The sequence below is a fragment of the Castor canadensis genome, chromosome 4 (genome assembly GCF_047511655.1).
Source record: "Castor canadensis chromosome 4, mCasCan1.hap1v2, whole genome shotgun sequence".
Lineage (NCBI taxonomy): Eukaryota > Metazoa > Chordata > Mammalia > Rodentia > Castoridae > Castor > Castor canadensis.
In genome coordinates, this window is record NC_133389.1 from 64086609 (window position 1) to 64097942 (window position 11334).

Sequence of the window (11334 nt, forward strand, 5' to 3'; positions counted from 1 at the left end):
TTCTAATGACAATCAAAAGAAAGCAGGGAGTACACACATTAATTTTAAAACATATTTCAGATCAAGGAAGATTTCTAGGAAAAAGAGGGGAATTGCTAAAAGGGAAAGGGGTTAATTCTCTAAGAAGACTCAACAATCTTTAATGTGGCTATATCTGACAACAGAGTGTCAAAGCATGTAAGACAAAACTGACAGAACTGCAAGTTGATGAATCCCTTATTATATTTGGACACTTTTAACACTCCTCTCTTACAAATGGACAGATTCGGCAGGTGTAAAAATACTAAGGACATAGGTGAGCTCAACAGTACCATCAATTGACTGGACACAATGGACACCTACGGGCTACTTCCTTTGTCAACCCATTCTTAAGGTCACCTAGATAGACTATATTCTGAGTCCTAAAACATGCCTTTACAAATTTAAATATAGAAATCACACAATTCCTTCTCTCAGCCCACAATGGAATTAATCTAGAAACCAATACCAGAGATAGGTGAAAAATCTCTAAATACTTGTTCATTGTATAATACATTTCTAAAGAACTTGTGGTTAAAGAAGAAACCTCAATAGAAATTTTTAAATACTTGAAGTAAATGAACATGAAATCACAATAATCAAAGTTTGTGGCATAGAGCAAAAACAGTGTTTAGAGGGAAACTTATAGCATTGAACATGTATTTTTTTAAAGGGAGCTCTAAAATCAGTAATCTAAGCTTCTACCTTAAGAAACTAGAAAATGACAGCAAATAAAATCTACAGTATTCAAAAAACAGTAACTTAAAGATGGAACAGAAATCAATGAAATTGAAAACAGGAATCAGAGAAACACAACAAACCCAATAACCCATCTCTTTTCTAATAAACCGTACCATTATTTTTACGACATCTTTTGCGTCTTTTTTGTGGTACTGGGGTTTGAACTCAGGGCCTACACCTTGACCCACTATACCAGCCCTTTTTTGTGATGGGTTTTTTTTTTGAGACAGGGTCTGGGTGAACTGTTTGCTGGGGCTGGCCTGAAAGCACGATCCTCCTGATCTCTGTCTCCTGATTCACTAGGATTGCAGACATGAGCCATCAGTGCTAGCTACATCTTTAGTGTCTTGCTTGAATCCTTTTCCTAATGGACATAAGAACCAAGAAATACAGAACTGATAGAATCTTTATAAAAAGGGACTGAAACTTCTCATAAGGAAGACTTGCAGGATGGTCCACTCCTCCGAATGAGGACAATTATCTGTAATGAGAAGGCTGCACCCTGGAGCAGGAGCAATTGTCTCATGGGAGCCAGATCACTCCACTCAAGTGATGACAGTGGTCTTCTCTGGAACCCCTCTGGGAACTCTTGGACTGAGATAATGGTAAACAAGAACACACTTGTGACTAGGACTGTTTAACTGTATCCTTTTGTCCCCTGCTCCCAGTTTTTTTGTCTACTTAAATCTATAACTCATGTCTGTACCCTGAAGATGGCTGAAGATGAGCTGAGTGCTTTCTCTGCCTCTTCCCACAGCATTTCCCAAGCCTTGTATAAACTTTCCTTCTGTGCCTTCAAAAAAAGAAAAGAAAAAGGAGGAAAAGATCAATGAATTGATTATGAATTGATTAGATAGAGTAAGAAGGACACAAATTTCTAAAGCAGAAATTAAAAGGGAGTCCTGCTGGGCTGCACTCTGGTCCATGCACAGGCGGCAGGAGTTCCCTAGGGAGGAGAGAGCATGTGGGGTGAGCTTGTAGGGTCTCTGAGGAGGGGGAGAATCAGATGGCCTCGCCTCCTCCCGGGTCCGCCTGTACTTTTTTGTCTCCAGTGAAAGCAACCAGAAACTGTTTGTGGTGCAGGCCAACCTGTGGCTGTACCGGAAGCTCCTGCCTTATGTCCTGGACAAGGGCAGTTGGCAGAAGGTGCAGGTCAAGGTGTACTTCCAAGAGCAGGGCCATGGTGACAGGTGGAACGTGGTGGAGAAGAAGGTGGACCTCCAGCACAGCGGCTGGCACACCTTCCCACTCACTGAGACCATCCAGGCCCTGTTTCAGCACTGTGAGCAGCGCCTCAACCTGGACTTGCAGTGCTACACTCTCAGGAACTGGCCGTGGTGCTAGTGTTCATGGACCCGGGTGAGGAGTCCCACAGGCCCTTCAAGGTGCTGCAGGCCCGCCTTGGTGACAGCAGGCATCGCATCCACAAGCAAGGCCTGGAGTGCGAAGGTCGGGCCAGCCTCTGCTGCAGGCAACTGTTCTTCATTGACTTCCGGCTCATCGTCTGAAACGAATGGATTATTGAGTCCACCAGCTGCTAGGGGAACTACTGAGCTGCCCGGCCTACCTGGCGGGGGTCCCTGGCTCGGCCTCCTCCTTCCACAGAGCTGTGGTGCATCAGTACCACATGCGTGGCCTGAACTCTTGCTGCATTCCCACCAAGCTGAGCTCCATGTCCATGCTCTACTCCGACGACAAGTACAACATCGTCAAGTGGGATGTGCCTGACGTGATCATGGAGGAGTGCGGCTGCTCCTGACAGTGGCCAGGGGACGTGGTAACAGTGGTGGAGATCAAGCCTAGTGAGCTTCTTCCTGCCCCTGCGGGAAGAAGTGGTGAAGGTGGGCTGAGTGTACTCCTCCCATGGGGCTGCAGAGTGCCAGGGTGAGGCTTGAAAGAATTTTCTACTCCTTCCTAGAGCAACCAGTCAAAACCAGAGGGAGAACCCTCAAGTGACATGAGAGACTCAAATGCACACATAGACAAGAACAGCCAGACACATCCTGCCACCTACACAGCAACCTCCGGTACACCAGCAAATGGTTGGGGTGACAAATGGCAGCTTAGCTACCAATGCTTGTCACTCAGAGAGAAGGGGGTGAGCAGCCACCATTCCCACCAGCTGGCCTGGACACTCTGAATCATGCCTCTGAGCACACATAAAAGCACAGAGACACTGAGAGAGAGAGCCACTGAGAGGAAAAGCACGGTGGGGAGTGCTGGCAGGCAGAAGGCTGGATGGCCCCTGGCATGCACCAGACCTCTGCAGCAGGTCCTGTCACAGCGTGTGCACTGTCACCCCACCTGGCATTCTCCATGTTGCAAGGTGGGGAGCTGTGCTTACCTGTCCTTGGACAGGGAGCGCTACACCCAAGAGGTACTGACCTGTCAGAGACTGTGGAGCAGGACAATAACGGTTTGACTCTTTGTCACTTGGGTCTCTGACATGACTCTGTGTGAGTGTGTGTATGCATGTGTTTGGGGAGCAGGAAGGAAGGGAGAGGAAAAGGGTCTTAATTTGATGCTTTAACTGATCTCCAACAGTTGACAGGTCATTTGTGCCAGTTGTAGAACTGAAAAAGAGACTTTTCTATCAGGTATGACCTTTTAAGTGGACATCTGAATTGTTAAATTAGAAGAAAAAAAATCACAATTGGTGCCCTTTGCTGGGGACATTCCTCTAAGGCTGGTTAGGGGAGGGGTGGGATGACCACTAGGCAAGAGGATGAGTCTGGAGGAAGAAATGGAGGGGTTCTGGAAATGCTTGGGGCGGGGGGAGTCCCTCAGTGGAGTGTATGGAAAGGGAGCCACTTAGCTGGTCTTGGAGAGAGCTTCCCTCTGGATCTCTTGAAACACATGATCAAAACATCAACCAGCATGGAAGAAGTCTGAGTTTGCTGAGATCAACATATTTTGAGGCTAGGCACAAATAGAAGCCACAGGAAGAGAACAGATGCTTAGTCAGCTCCAAGCTGCTCCATTCATCAGTGCCCCATGCAAGACTGTTAGTGAGGTTGCTGCCTTGAATTCTAGCTCAGCCCAGCCTGCTGATGGCTCCACTTTTGTCTGCCATCTGACTTCCATGATACCAAAAGCACAAGGTAAGAAATGCATTGATGACTCCACTGAGAAACCTCAGGAGACTTGATTTTATATTGTTTAAGCCATAACTTTTGGATTTATTTTCTTTCACAATAGTATATAACCAACATGTTAGGTAACAAGGCAAAGACTCTAGATAGACTTCAATCTATCTGTGAATGAAGAAACCATGCCACATGTGCATTGAATGTTACATAAACAATTCTGGCTTACAAGTAATTTCCAGTTCCTCTTTGTACCTTAAATTCAAAGCCAAGTCCAATTTTCATTATCAGAATATTGAGAGAGATCATATATAATTTAAAAATCTTAAGGTTATCTTTTATTACTTTATTATAGAGATCAGCATTAACAATTAAATGAATAATCTGTACCATTCTAATTGTAAAGAAAGAGGCATGAAGTTTTCTCACTATGTTTATGCTTCTGTGTAGTAATCACATATATGCTGCTTTTCTATCCACAAAACATATGCAGGTTTTTTCCATTGGTATTCACTTTTTCTAGATTATAAGCAGATGTTACCATTGCAGGAATGAATTAGAACTGTCTTTGCACTTCTAAATGCACACAGGATAACTTCATCATAGAAGAGTTATAGCTGCTCTCAGCTGATAGGATGCCTTCTCTAAGAGATAACAAAAATTATACATATTAGAGGACATAAATGGATCCCTCTAAGATACTTCAAGCAGAGAGCCAGAATAATATTGCCATAGACAGAGGCCCACCGTGAAAGTTTCTTACATTAAGTTTCAGCATTTTATTTCTAATACAAAGGAAAGAGCTCAAGTTAAACTATTGGTTCCCTTAATTCTCAATTATCTGGCTTTATATATTCTTTATTCAGCTTTAGAGGTAGTTATCTTACGATATCCTTTCACTAATCTTTTATTTACTATTTTCTTCTTTTGTTTTGTTTATGTTTTTGTGACAGGGTCTGGCTATGTAGCCCAGTCTGGCCTGGAACTTGCAGTCCTCTGGATTCAGTCTCCAGAGTGCTGAGATTACAGGTATGAACTACCACATTAGGCTTTTTATTTAACTACTTAAATAAAGGTGCTACTCATCGTGTTGTATGAGTTAAATAAAACATCTGAGTGATGTTTCAATAGAAATGTCCCAACTAGTACACAGAAGAGCTGGAATTAAATAACTAGAGAATTTCAAAGACAGAGATTCAGAGGCCTGATCTATAATGGGCTTATGTTAGACAACAGAGCAATAAGGGCCCGGCTATGGCATCATATTGGTAGTAGGATGGATACCCCAAGAAGGAACATTGTTTTATCACATTCATTGTGAAACAGAATACCATTGAAAGAGATTGGGAAACACATTAGCTCACACCAAGTACGTGATTGGTAATACATTTTTTGGTTATCTCCTTTTTTAATGCCATCACAATAATCTTGATACCCAATTTATCATAAATATGATAAAGCACTGGCATTAAATACCATCTTATTTACTGTCATGGACAAGAGAGCGTTATTAACAAATAGAAACCCAAAATCAAATGCTTATTCAAAATAACCCTTGTATTACTCTATTCCAATTTTTAAAAAGCTATAATAAACTGAGTTATTTGATATGGAAAAGGCAATACTTCATCACGTTAGTTAAATAACCCTACTTCAATATTTTTGTCACTTTACCATTTTTTCAGTGTTATCGTGTTAGAAGGTAGTGCTCAACCAGTTTTTCATGAGCTTTTACTCTAACTCAATGGGGTGGAAATTATAATTTCAATTCTCCAATTTTTAACCCAAAGGTTGAAATACTATGATGACTAGAATGTTAAAAAGGTCTAAATTCAAAAATTGAGGTAAAAGACCTCATTTTCTCTTTATTAAAAGAGTTCCTCCATCTCATCTGATTTGAGACAGATGACCCTTCATTACAGTGATTAAGCTATTAGATTATAATTGCACTCAATTCAGTTCATTAAATTCTCCCCTTCTCAGATTAAACCTGGAAAAGGGGAAGGTGGAGGAATAAAATCATCACATGTATTGTGAGCATATTAAGCCCCATTCTTCTCTCTTACAAAAAGGGAAAAACATTTAATTCATTTAAATATATTACATATTGCAATTAAAAATATATGGAAGCAGGGGATAAGTCACCTTTCTAAGTGGGAATTAAACCATACCTTCTGTTACCAATTCCTGGGGTGTCTTCATTTCTTTTCTACCAAAGTCTTTTCCCAGTTGCTTCTGTAGATTTCAGGTGGTCAGTTTTATCTCCCTCCTTAGAACACAGTTTGGCAATTTTTATATATTTAAATGTACACTTACTATGTGATACAGTCAACCGTTTCCTAGATATTTACCCATGATAAGTGAATATTTACAATCATGCGCCTAAATATGAATGTTTATAGGATCTTTATTTAAAAAAAAACTGCTGAAAAGTAGAAAAAGCTCAAATGTCCTTAATGCAGTTATGGGAAAACCAAACCAGCACAACTATACAATATTACTCAGATATAAAATAGAACTATTGGTCCACAAAAACACATGGATGCATCTCAATTATATTTTGCTAAGTTCCTTTAGGCAACACTCAAATGCTAGATACTATTTTACTCCATTTATTTAAAAGTCTAGAAAATGTAATATTTCAGGCATGGAGAATAGATTGCTAGGTTTATGGGATCAGGGGACAGGAAGAGGTTGACTATTGAAGAACATTGCAATGTGATTTTTGGTTCTGTTTTTTTATTTGTTGAGGTGTCCAGTGTCTGGTGCTTTCTCTTTAGGAATTTTCCATTACTAATTTAATTTCTTTAATATACACATAGGCCTATGGTGATTGCTCATGTATAAGTTAATTGATTGTGTGGTAGTGGAGATTGAGCCCATCCCTCAAATTGGCTAAATAAGTGCTCTACAACTTGAGCCAACCCCTCAGTCCTTTGCTTTTTATTTTTTATTTGAGGTAAGGTCTCACTAACTTTGCCAAGTCTGGTGATTCTCCTATCTCCAACTCCAAAGTAATTAGGATTACAGGCATGTGCCACCACGCCTGGCTATGATTGTTTATTTTTCATCTGTGAGTTCTAATAGACTGTCTTTCATTTAGGTTTTCAAGTTTGTAGGTATAGAACTCATATTATTCCTGTGATGTTTAATTTTAAGCATCAACTTGACTGGGCCGCATAATCCCCAGATAACTGATTAAGTCTGATTTTGGATTGTTCCTGTGAGGATGTTTCTGGAGGAGACAAGCAGTTGAATTGTAGACTGGGGCAATAAAATGGCCTCCCCAACAGAGGTGGGGCATCACGCAGTCAGTGGAGAGCTCGAACAGGAAAAGAACAAGTCAAATGAAAGTTCAGGGAACTCCATGCCTGATGACAGGCTGTAACAGAGATCTAAGCATGGCACAGTTGTTTCTCAGGCCTTCAGCCTGAGACTGGAATCTCTTTGGTTTTGGGCAGTCTCAAGCCTTCAAATGACATGAAAGGTTTTCCTGGGTCTCCAGCTTGCAGACAGGAGGTTGGGAAGATCTCACTTCTGTTATCATTGAGCTAATACTTATTAAACACATAAAATATATTACTTGTGTCATCCCTGACTAATGCAACTCTGCTATTAACCTAATAATTATTTTATTGACTATGGTGTTTACAAGAAGCCTGATCTTTTGTTTCTGATATCAGTCATTGTATTTTCCCTCCATCATCTCTTTAAAATCATTGAGAGAGGATAACATCAATTTTATGCTGTTTTCAAAGAAATATTTTTTGGTTTTGTTGATTATTGAAATTCAAAATTAGATCAATTAAAAATCAGGTGTAACTTTCAACTTCATTAATTTCTGGTATCCACCCTATGGTTTATTTTTTTCATATTTTGTATATCATAGTTTTTCTATAGTTTCCTGTGGTGGAATTTTAGATTATTGGTTTTAGTTCTTTTTTCTAATACATTGATTCAATGCTATATTTTTTCCTTCTAAACATTGTTTTGATGCATTCCACAAACAAATAAGTTATATTTTCATTTTAATTTTGCTTCAATTTTTTTTCTCTTGAGGTTTCTTCTTTGACCCACATGTTATTTAGAAGTGTGTTTTATTTTGAGACTCTCCAGCTAGCTTTCTCATATTTGTCTCTGATTTAATCCCATTGTGGCCTGAGAGCAGATGTCAATGATATATAGCCTAAATTTGGCAAAGTGGGCTTTGTGGCTTAGGAAGTGGTCTAAGTTGTGAGATGTTCCACATGAGTTTGAGGAGAATGTGTGTTTTGCTATCCTGGGATGAGCAAACTATAACTGTGCATTATACCCAGTCTGATCGGTGGCACTCTTCAGTACAACTCTGTTTGAACTGATGGATCTGTCCATTTCAGAAACAGTAGAAGTGGAAGTTTCTAAGTGTAATAGTAGATTCATTCATTACTCCTCAAAGTACTATCTGTTTTACCTCACATATTTTGATACTGTTGTTAGGTGGACATATTAAGTATTGTCATGACTACAGGGGAATTATCTACTTAATCAATATGCAATGACTTATCACAGATAATCTTCTTTGCTATGACATCTGCACATTCTGAAATTAATATAGATACTCACAACTCCTTATTACAATGTCAGCAGGAGATTTTTTTTTATCCATTTGATTTTAATCTCTATGATCTTTGTAATTAAAATGTGTTACTTGTAGAGAAATATAATTGGGTCTTGTTTATTGTTCACTCTCACAATCTGTTTTAATTGGTATCATTTAGGTTCAAAGTAATCATTAACATAATTGGAGTAAATTATTTCTAAGCATTTTATATTTGTTATTTTATTCCATTTTTGACTTTCATGCTATTAAATGTTTAAATCAATTAAAAATAAATAAAACATGAATTTTGTTGTTACCTATATATACTTTAATTATTCCTCTTCTAGATGTCTTCATTTGAGTATTTATTTGCTTGTATCTATATTTCTTCTATCATAGGGTAAAAGAAGCTTCCTTCAACACTTCTCTTTCTATTTTTTTTCTGGCTGTACTGCAGTTTGAACTCAGGGCCTCACACTTGTTATGCAGACACTCCACCACTGAGGCACTCACCAGCCATTTTTGCACTGCTTATTTTTGAAATAGGGTCTTGAATTATGCCTTGGCCAGCTTGGACTGTAATCCACCTATTTGTGCTTCCCTGTAGTTGGAATTGGAAGGACAGGTGTGCACCATGGCACGAACATTTTGTCTGGGCTGACTGTTCTAGAAAAATGGTCCTCCCAATCTCTGCCACACAAGTAATTCGCATTATAGGCTTGAGCTACTGCACTTGGTCCTTCAAGATGTCTCATCATATAGCCTCCTCATGATGAATTTTTTCTGTTTCAGAAAGCATCCTACCTCCTTTCTTTAATTGTATTTCTGATGTGTACAAAATTCAAGGTTTACACGATTATTTTTGCATTTAAAAATTATTCTATCTCCATTTGTTTGCAAATTTTGTGATGTCTGCTATAATAATTATATTTCTGTTGTGAATGTCCTTTCCATAAACTTTCAAGGTTTTCCCTTTATCTTTGATTTTTCAACAGTTTGAATGTGAGCTGTGTGTGTATGGTGGGGAGCATTTGCCTTTCTGTTTATCCTGCATGGTTCTTCTAAATTTTTGTAACTTGTACATTTGTGTCTGTCACTAACTACAAAAATGTCTCTGTTTTTGGAAGTGATTTTCCCATTTTTCTCCCTTTTCTCATTTTAGGATTTCAAGAACATACTTATTAGGGTAACTGATAATTTTTATTGCTCTTGCCCCACTATTTTTGTATTAGAATTTCATTTTCAGTACACCAAAAGTTTATTGGTCTCATCTCAAAATTAGTTACCCTTTTTCAATCCACTAGTTACCTTGTTAAAACAAAATTTTACTTTCTTTGTATGTCAATCATTAAAATTTGTTTCTTATCTCTTTCTAGAATTGTATCTTCTAGAATTATCCATCTAACTTTGCATTTTGTTGTATTTTTTCTACCAGAGACTTTACCATATTAAGCATAGTAATTTTAATTTCCTTCTCTGATTTAGTTAAATAAATCCTCCCTTATATGATCCTTATTATTTTGATTACTTTGACTCTTAACATTAAACTGTTGAGGATTCTTTTCTCATGCTTTTTCTTTTAATAATATCTAATAATTTTTTGCTCAGAGCTGAACATTAACATAGGACAGTAGAAAATGAAGTTTTGTATGGCAGGAATTTGGCAGGTCTTTCCTCTTACCAGAAGTTTAGGGTGAACTCATTAGCAAAAATGTTTAAATGTTTCATTGTTTTGGGGAAGAGGTGTCACAATGGTTATTGGTCATATAGCATATATGTCATATGCTTTAATGTTGCACTGTGTTTAATTTGTAGGACTATTTTGTCTGATGGTTTCTCTTCTGTGTCTACTCTACCCTCAGATTTGTTTTGCCTTTTTTGCCAGAAATCAGAGATCTGCCTTCCTGTTACTTCCTCTTCCTATGACTTGCTACTTGATACATTCTAGCACAGAAGTCTGGGATGAGTGGTTACATTCTGGGCTTTTCTAACTAAGCCTCAGACATAAAGACTAATGAGCATCCTGGATCTTTGAAGTGAAGCCTTCTCAGTAATTGAGATCAATCTCAGTTCACTTGGAATTTTTTTTCCAAATTTTGTGCTTGAATCTCCCATGAGCAAAATGTTTCTATTTTCTTATTCTTCTTCCCCAGATGAAATAGGTTTTTAGCAGTTTTTGTAGGGTCCAAGTGTTTTCTGCCTTTTCTCAGAGTAAACTTTCTCTCCCTTCAAGACCTATTAATGAAGGATTGGAAGGAGGATTCCATTTCTCATGATGGCTTCTCTTTTTCTACCCAGTGATGTAACATGAGAAATACTGCCTCAGAATTCTTGTTAGTAACTTTTATGAGCACCTGGAGACAGTTGTGGAAAAAGATTTTGAATGAGTACTACTTTCCCTGTCTTCTACCCCTCATTCATTTATTCTCTGGCTATTGAAACCTTACCAATACAAAACCATAGGACATGATAATAATTTTTCTGCCTAGCATGTGGAGCATCTGGCACTTCCAGATGAACAAGACCAGTTATCTAGTCTCTTTTTGGAAACACCTGTCCTTCCTTAAATTTTGGATGAGCTGGTTGGCCTGAAACCAAGTCTATGATGAAATCAAGAAAAACTATAAGTCAGCAGACTGTTTGTTTTGGTGTGGAAAGGATGAAAGTGATACTTTTTAACCTCTCTAGAATTCACACAAAAGCTACTTGGAAATATACAGCATTTAAAGTTTAAATTTGTCCCACTGAAATGAAACAGTTGCCATGTAGACCATCCCATTGCCTCTCTCATTATTGTGATTGTAAGGAGTCACTGGATAACCCTAAAGAAAATAAACACCTCAGATTTTAAACTTTTTCCAATTACAGGATTTTACTGCTGACAATGCTGTGAAGATGACACGTATATGG

General features: G+C 38.4%; 1 pseudogene; it reads left to right on the forward strand.

Moving 5' to 3' along the window:
- Nucleotides 1-255: 255 nt before the first annotated feature.
- LOC141422683 (inhibin beta B chain-like) lies at nt 256-2872 on the forward strand (annotated as a pseudogene).
- The last annotated feature ends 8462 nt before the right edge of the window (nt 2873-11334 follow it).